The sequence below is a fragment of the Chiloscyllium plagiosum genome, unplaced genomic scaffold (genome assembly GCF_037043375.1).
Source record: "Chiloscyllium plagiosum isolate Xiang-an unplaced genomic scaffold, Cpla_swu_hap1 HiC_scaffold_49, whole genome shotgun sequence".
Taxonomy (NCBI): domain Eukaryota; kingdom Metazoa; phylum Chordata; class Chondrichthyes; order Orectolobiformes; family Hemiscylliidae; genus Chiloscyllium; species Chiloscyllium plagiosum.
Window position 1 is genome coordinate 11,632,399 of NW_028270187.1, and position 11,605 is coordinate 11,644,003.

General features: G+C 43.0%; 1 pseudogene across 1 annotated transcript; it reads left to right on the forward strand.

Annotated features, from left to right (window-relative positions):
* The first annotated feature begins 7,693 nt into the window (after positions 1-7,693).
* LOC148135561 (uncharacterized) lies at positions 7,694-10,942 on the forward strand (annotated as a pseudogene). The gene is made up of 2 exons (XR_015755038.1): positions 7,694-8,131; positions 8,327-10,942. The product of XR_015755038.1 is annotated as an uncharacterized LOC148135561 (transcript).
* The last annotated feature ends 663 nt before the right edge of the window (positions 10,943-11,605 follow it).

Consider the following 11,605-nt stretch of genomic DNA (forward strand, 5'->3'; position numbering starts at 1 on the left):
CTCCATGAGCAGAAATTTGCTCCAGTTAAAAATTGCAAACGTCCCTCTTGATCACTGATATCCAGTCCATAACTCTGTGATATCTGCATATTGGGCTGTGTTGCTCCCTGCCTCTGTTGCCTGCACTTCCTCACTCTGAGGTACCTGCATTCCACTCATTCTGCCCTCTTTAGCATCTCTGATTGTCAATACTCCATTATAATCTTGCCTGAGCAGGGCGTTCTGATATTCCATCCTTCAACCAGTCTGCCTCTCTCCTTGTGAATATTTGTTCAAAACTTAAGACCATAAGACATAGGAGTGGAAGTAAGGCCATTCGGCCCATCGAGTCCACTCCACCATTCAATCATGGCTGATGGGCATTTCAACTCCAGTTACCCGCATTCTCCCCGTAGCCCTTAATTCCTTGTGACATCAAGAATTTATCAATCTCTGCCTTGAAGACATTTAGCGTCCCGGCCTCCACTGCACTCCACGGCAATGAATTCCACAGGCCCACCACTCTTTGGCTGAAGAAATGTCTTCGCATTTCTGTTCTGAATTTACCCCCTCTAATTCTAAGGCTGTGTCCATGGGTCCTAGTCTCCTCGCCTAAGGAAACAATTTCCTACCATCCACCCTTTCCAAGCCATGTATTATCTTTGTAAGTTTCTATTAGATCTCCCCTTAATCTTCTAAACTCCAATGAATACAATCCCAGGATCCTCAGCTATTCCTCATATGTGAAACTTGCCCTACAATCAAAAGTTTCATCATTCAAGAGAATATCATTCAATGTGTCGGTGCCCAATGTTTATTTTGCAAACTCTCCTGAAGGATCTTGAGATGTCCTGTTACACAAAACGTGTTCCATGTGACTGATCTTCTTTTACAGTGTTAGGCCAGAGATTGCTTGTGTGTCTGAGGAGTCTCAAATGGTGCTACGTATTGTCTAATCAGAGTACCAACTTGGACTTTCATTCAAACGTAAAGTTATCGAGGCAGCTCAGAGCGATTGGGCCAAGGATACTAACTTGAGAAACTCCTGCAGTGATGTTCTAGGTTTGGGGTGATTGACCACTAAGAATTAAACATTAGAACCCGGAGTAAGAGTCGGCCATCTGGCCCTTTCAGCCCGCTCCGCCATTCAATAAGATCATGGCTGATCTTTTCCCAGCCTCAGCTCTACTTACCCAGCCTCTCACCATAACCCTGAATTCCTTTACTCTTTAAAAACACGATCTTAGCTTTAAAAGCATTCAGTGAGGAAACCTCAACTACTGCAGGGAATTCTACAAATTCACAACCCTCTGGGTGAAGAAATTCCTTCTCAGTTCAGTCCCCCTAATTTTAAGGCAATACCCTCTTGTTCTAGTTCCACTCAATCTCATCTATTCCCTTTATCATTTTATATATTACTGTAAGATTTCTCCCCTCCGCCCCCCCCCCCCCCCCCATTCTTCTAAATTCTAACAAATATAATCCCAGTCTACTCAGTCTCTCCTCAGAAAGCAATCCCCTCAACTCAGGAACCTAGTGAACCTTCCCTTTAGTGCCAGTATCTCCTTTGTCAAGTAAAAAGACCAAAACTGCACGCAGTACTCTAGGTGTGACCTCACCAGCACCCTACATAGCCGTAACATATCCTCTCCACTTTTAAACTCGATCCCTCTACCAATAAAGGACAATATACCATTTTTTAAGATTAGATTAGATTCCCTATGGTGTGGAAATAGGCCCTTTGGCCAAACCAGTCCACACCGACCCTCCGAAGAGTAACCCACCCAGACCCCTTTCCCTCTGACTAATGCACCGAACACTGTGGGCAATTTAGCATAGCCAATTCACCTGCCCTGTGGGAGGAAACCCACACAGACACGTGAGAATGTGCAAACTCCACACAGACAGTTGCCCAAGGCTGGAATTGAACCTGGGACCCTGGTGCTGTGAGGCAGCAGTGCTAGCCACTGTGCTGCCCATTGCCTTAGTATTTACCTGTTGCACCCGCAGACCAGCCTTCTGCAATTTATGCACAAGGACACCAAAGTGTCTCTGCACAGCAATTTACTGCAAATTTTACCATTCGAATAACAGTCCTTTTTACTATTATTGCTACTAAAATGGATGACTTCACATTTACCAACATTTTACTCCATCTGCCAGAACTTCACACACTCACTTGAACGATCTATATGCCCCTAAACATTTGTTATCTGCAAACTTTAACACACTACATGTGGTCCTCAACTCCACACCATCTGAGCAAATTGTAAACAATTGTGGTCCCAACACTGGTCCAATAGGCTGAAGAGTGGCAGATGGGGTTTAATTTAGATAAATGCTGCATTTTGGGAAAGCAAATCTTAGCAGGACTTATACACTTAATGTTCTGATCCGAGGGAGTACTGCTGAACAAAGAGACCTTGGAGTGCAGGTTTATAGCTCCTTGAAAGCAGAGTCACAGGTAGATAGGATAGTGAAGAAGGCATTTGATATGCTTTCCTTTATTGGTCAGAGCATTGAGTACAGGAGTTGGGAGGTCATATTGCGACTGTACAGGACATTGGTGAGGCCACTTTTGGAATATGGCATGCAATTCTGGTCTCCTTCCTATCGGAAAGATGTTCTGAAACTTGAAAGGGTTCACGAAAGATTTACAAGGATGTTGCCAAGGTTGGAGGATTTGAGCTATAGGGAGAGGATGAATAAGCTAGGACTATTTTTCCCTGAAGCATTGGAGGCTGAGGAGTGACCTTGTAGAGGTCTAGAAAATCATGAGGGGCATTGATAGGGTAAATAGACAAGATCTTTTCCCTGAGGTGGGGGAGTTCAGAACTAGAGGGCATAGGTTTAGGGTGAGAGTGGAAAGATATGAAGAGACCTAGGGGCAATCTTTTCACACAGAGGGTGGTGCATGTGTCGAATGGGCTGCCAGAGGAAGTGGTGGAGGCTAGTATAATTGCAACATTTTAAAGGCATCTGGATGGGTGCATGAATAGGAAGGATTTGTAGGGATATGGGCTGGGTGCTGGCAGGTTGGACTAGTTTGGGTTGGGATATCTGGTCAGCATGGATGAGTTGGACTGAAGGATCTGTTTCCTTGCTGTACATCTCTATGACTCAATGATCCCTGAGGCACACCACTATCATCGATTGCCAACCAGAAAAGCATTCAATTATCCCCATTCTTTGCTTTCTGTTCATTAACCAATCCTCTATTCATGCTAGTGGATTGCCTGTAACACCTTCATTTTATGCAGCAGCCTTTTGCTTGACACCTTGTTGAATGCCTTTTGGAAATCTAGATATATCACATCTACTGGGTCCACATTATTCAGTGCAATTATAATGGCTTCATGGAATTCCAAAAGATTAATTAAACATGACCTGTTGTGCCTGCCAAATGGGACAATTTCTATCAAGATGTTTTGCTATTTCTTCTTGACAGTAGACTTGAGCATCTTGCCCACTACATATGTTAACCTAACTGTCCTATAATTCCTCATTTTTTCTCTACCTCGCTTCTTAAACAGTGGCACCACATTTGCTGTTTTCCAATCTGCTGGAACTGCCCCAGAGTCCAGCTAAGTTTAGAAAATTACCAAGAGTGCCATTTCTTTTAGTCTCCTCGGATGCAATCCGTTAGGGCCAGGAGACTGGTCTGCCCTTATATCCGTTAGTTTGTCCAACATTGACCTTTTTGTGATAATTATTTCTGGGTCCTCACTGCAACAGGCTGGAGGAGAAATTGTGGGGGGACCTGGCTGATAATTTTGCATCATTGTTAGCCATGGGTGAGGTCAGAGAAGAGTGGAGGGTGACAAATGTTATTGTGTTAGTGTTCACAGTACAAAAACCAGTACCATGCCAGTAACTGACAAGGAGATGAAGGGAGATGTTATAGAGTCCTAGAGCATAGAGGCAGGCCCTTTAGCCCAAACTGTTCCATGCCAACAAAAATGTCCATCCAATCCCATTTCCCTGTAATTGGCCAATTATTATTCAACAATTGCTGCAAAGAAAAACCTGGGAAATACAGATCAGTAAGATTTAATCTGTGGTAGGTAAACTACTTGAAAATTCTGAGAGATATGATTTACATGCATTTGGAAAGACAGGGTTTGATATGGAATAGTCAGCATACCTTTGTGTGTGTGTGTGTGAGGTCTTGTATTTTGGAAAGACAAATCAAGGTAGGAGTTTCATGGTGAATCATAAAGTCTTAAGGAGTGTAGTGGAACAGAGGGAACTTGGAGTTCAAGTTCACAGTTCTGTCAAAGTGGAGTAATAGGTAGACAGCAGTGAAGAAGGCTTTTGGCATACTGGCCTTCATTCGTCAGGGCATTGAGTATCGAAGTTGGGAAGTTATGTTGCAGTTGCACAGGACATTGGTGAGGCCGCACTTGGAGTAGTCTGTTCAGTTTTGGTCACCTTGTTATAGAAAGAATGTTACTAAACTGGAAAGAGTGCAGAAGAAATTTACAATGATGCTGCCAGGACTCTGGTCTGAGTTATACGTAGACAAGCTAGGACTTCACTCTTTAGAGCATAGGAGACTGCTGGGGGATTTTATAGAACTGTATAAGATTATGAGAGGAACAGGTTGGGTGAATGCACTGAGTCTTTTTCCCAAGGTTGGGGAATGGAGGATCAGAGGGCATCAGTCTAATGTAAGAGGAGAAAGAATAAAAGGGAACTGGAGGAGCAATGTTTTTGTACAGAGGGTGGTATGCACATGGAATGAGATGACAGCAGAAGTGGTTGAGGAAGATACATTAGCAATATTTAAAAGGCGTTTAGACAAGTACATGGACAGGAAATGATTAGAAGGATATGGGCCAATTACAGGGAAATGTGATTGGATGGACCTTTTTGTTGGCATTGAAGAACTTGGGCTAAAAGGCCTGTCGTTGTGCTGTAGGACTCCATGACACCTCCCTTCGTCTCCTTGTCAATTACTGGTACGGTACTTGTATCTTGCACTGAGAATATTAACACAAAATACCTGTTCAATGCTTCGGCCAATTCCTCATTATCTCAATGTGAAATCCCCCTTCTTACCCCCTAAAAGACCAATGTTTACCTTAGCTAGTCTTCTTCGCTTTATATATTTGAAGAAATTTTTGCTGTCTGTTTTTATATTCTGAGCTACTTTAATCTCATACTCTATCTTACTTTCTTTATAGCATTTTTGTGCTTTTCTGATGACCTTTAAAGTTTTCCCAATCCTCTAGCTTCCCACTGCTCTTTGCCACTTTGTGTGCCTTCTCTTGTAACTTGAGAGCCTCACTTACTTCCTTCGTCACCCATGACAGATTAACCTCGTTTTCAGTGGTGTATACTGTTGTGGAGCACCTTGGAAAACTGCTTTGAAAGTCCTCCACTGTTCGGCAATTGTCCCACTATAAAGTCTGCTAACTCCTCCGTCATCCTATTGTAGTCTCCCTTGTTTGAGCACAGGACTCTGGTATTGGATTTTTATCTTTCTTTCCATCTGTATTCTAAATTCAACCATACTGTGATCGCTCCTTCCAATAGGATCTTTAACTATGACATCTTTAATTAATCCCGTCATATTACACAGGACCAGATCTAGAGTAGTTTAGTCCCTCGTCAGTTCCATTACATACTGTTCAAGAAAACCATTGTGGATACATTCAATGAGCTCCTCCTCAAGGCTCTATTCACCAACGTGGTTTCACCAATTGACATGTAGTTTAAAGTCCCCCATGATAATTACCAAACCATTTTTACAGGAATTAGTTATTTCTATGTTCACTTCCCTCCCCAGTGTGATGTTATTTGGTGCCGTATAGACTTCGCCACATAGTGACTTATTTTTCTTTGCGTTTCTATTTGTCACTCAAATGGATTAAACCTTATTCTTCATGGAACCTATTTCACCATAGCTCTAATATCATCCTTAAATATCAGAGTTACACCACCCCCTTCCCTTTCTATCTATCCTTCCAAACAGTCTGATAAGCCCTGGATATTTGACTCCCAGACCTGACCATCTTGCGATCCTGTTCCATAATAGCTACTAAATCATACTAATTCACAATGAACTGATCTACCTTGTTTTGAATGCCACGAGCATTTAGGTAAAGTGCCTTTATGCTCATTTTTTACACTTTTTTGAATTCTACTAATTTCCACTAATACCTCCTGACTTGTCCTTCCTTTTAACGTCTTTCATAGTCTTGGATGCAGTTAAACCTTTCTGCACACACGCTAATCTGCTGCTTTCCTTTCTATTTACCATGATACTTCCTGTCGCTCCCCGCCCCCCATCACTAAAGTCCTAGTGATCACCTCATTTCTCCTTTTCGCGAGAACACTGGTTCCAGATCATTTCAGGTGGAGACCGTCCCAATAGTACAGATCCCTCCTGTTCCAAAACTGATGCCAATGCCCCAAGAAACGGAGCCCCTCGTTCCCACACTACTCTTTTAGGAATGTGTTTAATTCCCTAATTTTCTTTTACCTAAACCAATTTGCACATGGCTCATGTAGTCATCTGGAGATTATAACCCTTGAGGACCTGTTCCTTAAGTTTGTTCCCCGTGCTGAATAATCCCCAAACAGGTCATTCGTCCTCACTTTGCTATGATGTTTATATCAATGTGAACCAGACTAATTGGATCCTTGTTCTCCCACTTAAATATCCTTTCAAGGAGGCCAGAGATTTCCTCACCCTGGTATGGGGAAGGCAATACACTGTGCAGTACTCTCAATCCTGCTTACAAAGGATGCTGTCAATACTCCCAGTTAAAGAGTCCCCTACAACTACTACTTCCCTTTTTGCTCTCCCCTCTTGAATGACCTCCAGGAAAGTGGTTATTAAAATGCAGATCAGACTGAAGAGTTTTGAACTGAGGCACTGCTTGTGCACAATCAACTACAGTAGGCAGATCACATCAATTGCACGTCTGACACAGCAAGCAGTGTTCAGTATGACTCCACATTTTCTCTTAAAAACAAAAATGTAATGCCCCCAAACATGCAATTTGGCAAAGAAGTATCATTGAAGAAGACAACAATTTTGAGTATCTGAAATATCCCCAGATGGAAAACAAAGGTTATCACTGGAAGAATCATGTGAAAATGTACCCATCACACCCACACTGGCTTCAGCAAATATCATCTGCCCCACATGGGCAGTACTTGCGGATTCAGCATTAAACGACTCAATAGTCCCAGGACGCATAGAAAAAGAATCATCCTTGATGCACAGTCACTGCTCAAGAAGAATAATATGGTTTTATAAGTACAGGCTGGACATTCCAAACACATTATTCTACATGGTCTGAATATACTTCCCAGTCTATGTATATTAATCACTATATCCCGCATATTCCCTCATTGTCTAAGTTTGGACTGCTAATTCATCTGACGACCTCTTTGCTATTAGCCCAAATCTCCTTCCCTGAAGATGCTTCTGGTGTTCACTGTCACAGTCACCTATTTCGCTGCTCCCCCAAAAGCTGCCACCCAGGTCTCTAAGTCCTCATAAAAGCCGCCAAAAATGCGGCCGGTGTAAATGAGAAACAAAAAACAGGAATTGTTGGAAAAGCTCAGCAAGTCTGGCAGCATCTGTGAACAGAAAGCAGAATTAACGTTTCAGGATTCCTGTTCCCACCAGGTTCCGACCCATACTTTTCATCCACTTCCCGGAGACAGGGCAAGTAGCTTCATGGGGACGACAACTCCCACAATCCATGTTGCTGCTGGTCATGTGACAGGTTCACGCTCTGACACGACAAAGCGAATACTGAGCATTTGCAAAAACAACTTTGGGGCGGGGACAGCTTCTTCAATGTCATTGGTCAGTTATCATCGCAGCCTCTTGTCTCCTGGCAAAAAGCATACAAACGTCGTTTCGTCACTTACGATGCTGTCCCTCGTGCTTCCGTCTTCCCTCCTAGCGCCATCAAAAGCGCCAAAGTGACCAATAGAAAGCACTGGAGGACCGGAAGCAATCTGGACCTCCGACCAATCAGAGCGCCCTATTATTTGAGCGCGAACGTGCAACCATGAGTTTGGAAAGCTGCTGCGTCATACCCAGCAAAAGCTGGTGCTGCTGTTTGTCTTTGTCTGAATGAAGATGGAGCTTTACTCAGACTGACAATTCCTCCTCGCTCCCATATCTGTGAGTAAACCTTTTCACCCAGTTTCTTCTTTTTAAAGTTCTGGTCTGAAATGATCTATTTGTAGCAACTGAAAGAGAAAGGAAATGAACCCAGGGAGGGACAGAATCTGTCCAGGCCAAGAAATGATGATCACTCAGATTTGATTGTTCTGAATTTCGAACCGAATAGTGATGACTTTTATAACTTTCTTTCAGGATGTTAGAAAGGGAAGAATTTCAGACAGCAATCTCAAAACAACCAACACTTGAAGATCTTATAGGTTCAGTGAAATAACTGGCATTTAAATATCATTGACTGTAAACCATAGATCAAGAATGTCTGTCTCTCTGGTTCAAAAGATTTGAAACAACAATTTGGCTGGAAAAGAACTGAGTTGAAACTTTATTGCTGGAACAGTACAGCAGGTCAGGCAGCATCCAGGGAACAGGAGATTCGACGTTTCGGGCACAGGCCCTTTTGAATTGGTAAACCTTCAAAAAGTCTCATACCCAAAAGAAACATCACATCATTCATAGCAGGAACTTACAGAGACACAAGGCCACCCTTAATATGGAGAAACCATGGAAATGTGATGACTGTGGGAATGGATTCCATTCCCTGTCAACTCTGGAGTCTCATCGACGTGGTCACTACAGGGAAAGGCCGTTCACCTGCACCGAATGTGGGAAGGGATTCCTTGATTCGTCTGCCTTGCGGATACACCAGCGTGATGCCACTGCAGAGAGACCATTCGCCTGCTCTGAGTGTGACAAGACGTTCTGTGAGTATTTCACCCTGTTGACACACCAGCAAGTTCACACAGGGAAGAGGCCACCTACCTGCTTGGAGTGTGGGAAAGTATTCACGCAGGTATCCAGCCTGCGCATGCACCAACGAGTTCACACTGGGGAGAGGCCATTTCCCTGCTCTGATTGTGGAAAAGAATTCACTGTGTCATCAGCCCTTGTGAGACACCAATGTATCCACACAGGGGAAAAGCCATTCAAATGCTCCAAGTGTGGGAAGCGATTCAGATATTCATCTGTCCTACAGGCACACAAATTCGGTCATACGAGGAAGAAGTCATTCATATGTTCTGAGTGTGGGAAAGATTTACTCAGTATTCCAGTCTGTGGAGGCACAAGAAAGTTCACAAATGATCAGAGGATTTGGATATGCTGTTAATCTGTATTATTAAATCTTTTCGACAGCACATTTCAAACCCACACCTTCACCATCTAGAAGAATAAGAGCAGTAGTTACCCGGGAACATTACCACCTGCAAGCTCCCCTCCATGTCACACGCCATTCTCATTAACAGGCTGTTAGAAAGGGAGGGTTTGCAGACAGAAATCTCAAAACGACTAGTACATGAAGATCTTATGGAGTCACTGAAATGACTGGGACTTGAAAATCATAAATCTCCACATTGGCTGTTCCTTCACTATCAATGGGTCAAAATCCTGGAACTGCTCCGTAACAGCATTGTGGGTGAGCCAACACCACAAGGACTGCAGTCCCAGAAGGCAACTCACCATCACTTTCTCAAAGTGAACAACTCAGGTGGGCAATGAATGCTGACCCAGACATTGATACTATACCCAATGAATTGATATGGAAATGAGGGAAAATCCAGCTCAAGATTAATCCACCTTCATTCTGACAGAAGGTGAAATGGGAACGACCAAAGGATTGTTTTCTGCTGGACAGGCCACTCTTGCTACTTTGCTTCCAGTAAGGCTGATGTTCTTTGAGCATGGAACTGCACATTCCCATGAAAATGATCTCCTGAGGAAGGACATTTAATTTATCCTGGATAGGAAATAATGTTTCCTTATCACTCTCATGAGATGAAAAGTAAATATGTTTGTCTTTGTTCCATTAAGTTTGTACCCAGGGCCAGGCCAATTGACTAAATTGGTCTCAGTCAGTATATATGCTCCACATGAACCTTCACCCTCCCCTCTTCAACTCCCCATCAGCAGATCCTTCTAACTGTTGCTCCAACCGATCCACATGATCTGATAGGATTTGCAACCAAACACACGTACTGCAGACATAATCACCAGTAGCATGGATACTCTCCCTAATCTCCCACATCCAACAGGAAGAGCATATCCCTCTATCAAAGGCCAGCAGATCTTTCTATTCTGTAATGTGGGAAGATTAAATGGGAATATCTCTCTGGACATTAATGTAATATTAAGGGTTAAACTACAATGAGTGAATGTTCTGGAAGTGGGTGAAGACGACAGTCAGGCAGGGATGCGAATGACCCTAACACCAATGACACAGTCATTTGCTACTGAACTCCCTACTATCAATTAAAATTACTGTTGAATCTCTATCATACTTTTATAGCCATCCCCAGCCAATCAGTGTCGCTTGCTTGATCACCCCCCCCCCAATGCTGAGGCCCATCACACCTATGTTGTCTGAGGCAGAAGCAGGACCAGAACTCATTTTCAGAGCCACTCCGAAGTTCGGATACATCACACCTATGTTGTCTTTGGGAATCACTGGGTCAGGAAATCTTCTGCATTATGATTCCCAGGATTAGGGCATTAGCATTTGCATTATCTCCGAGGATGATCTCATCCTACCATAGTACCTGGGGTAATATGTGGCTGTGAGGCTGGGGGTTGTCTTCAGTGGCATGTGACTATGGGGGAGTGGCCAGAGTATCTGTAAACATTGTCAACTGACCTGTAGAGAGGAAATGTATTTTCTTTGTTTGGGGTCTCTCTTCTGACTCGACTTTTCACGCCTGGAAAGAGTATCAGAGGAGTCACCTAACTTGTACAAGCTTTATTAAACTTTTACTGTTTGCAGACGTTGGTGTGTGTGAATTGCATCTCATGTGTGAAACCTCAAGAAAAGAACCAAGCAATCTTTATTTACTCCATCCCTGGTATGTCATGGTCATTTGAAACTGAATCTGTCAGTGTGTGATCTGTGAACACATACATATCAGTACGTTACAGATAAAGTGGAAGGTGAATGATGTCTCCTATTTCTGCCATGCTGTTGTAAGGTATACACGAGAGTTATTAATTTCTTTCAGGCTTGAGTCAGTTCAAATGTCTCAAAGCAGAAGACCATAAGGAAAATGAAATGTTTGTGGCATTTTTATTTGCCTGTGTTCTGTCATAAGAAAAGAATCACAATTGTTTTTAACCCCATTCTTGTGTTTATTGTCCATAACCAAAGACTCCCTTATGTATCGTGAAAGATATATAGCTACCTGAGTTGAAGTTAAGCTGATAAACCAACCCAAACTGCTCCCTGTGGAATAGAACAAGGGCAGCATGTTTTACATTTTCATATTAGACAGAAGGCTGCCTATTCAAACTGCCTCATTACCCCGGATTCTCTAATGAGCAGTGACGTTCACCCAGCATCTACATACTTTGTCAACTCCTTTTAGATCATTTTCTCTTCTACTAAAAGGTTACACATTGTTCTTCAAAACTCCAATGAGAATATGCCAAATG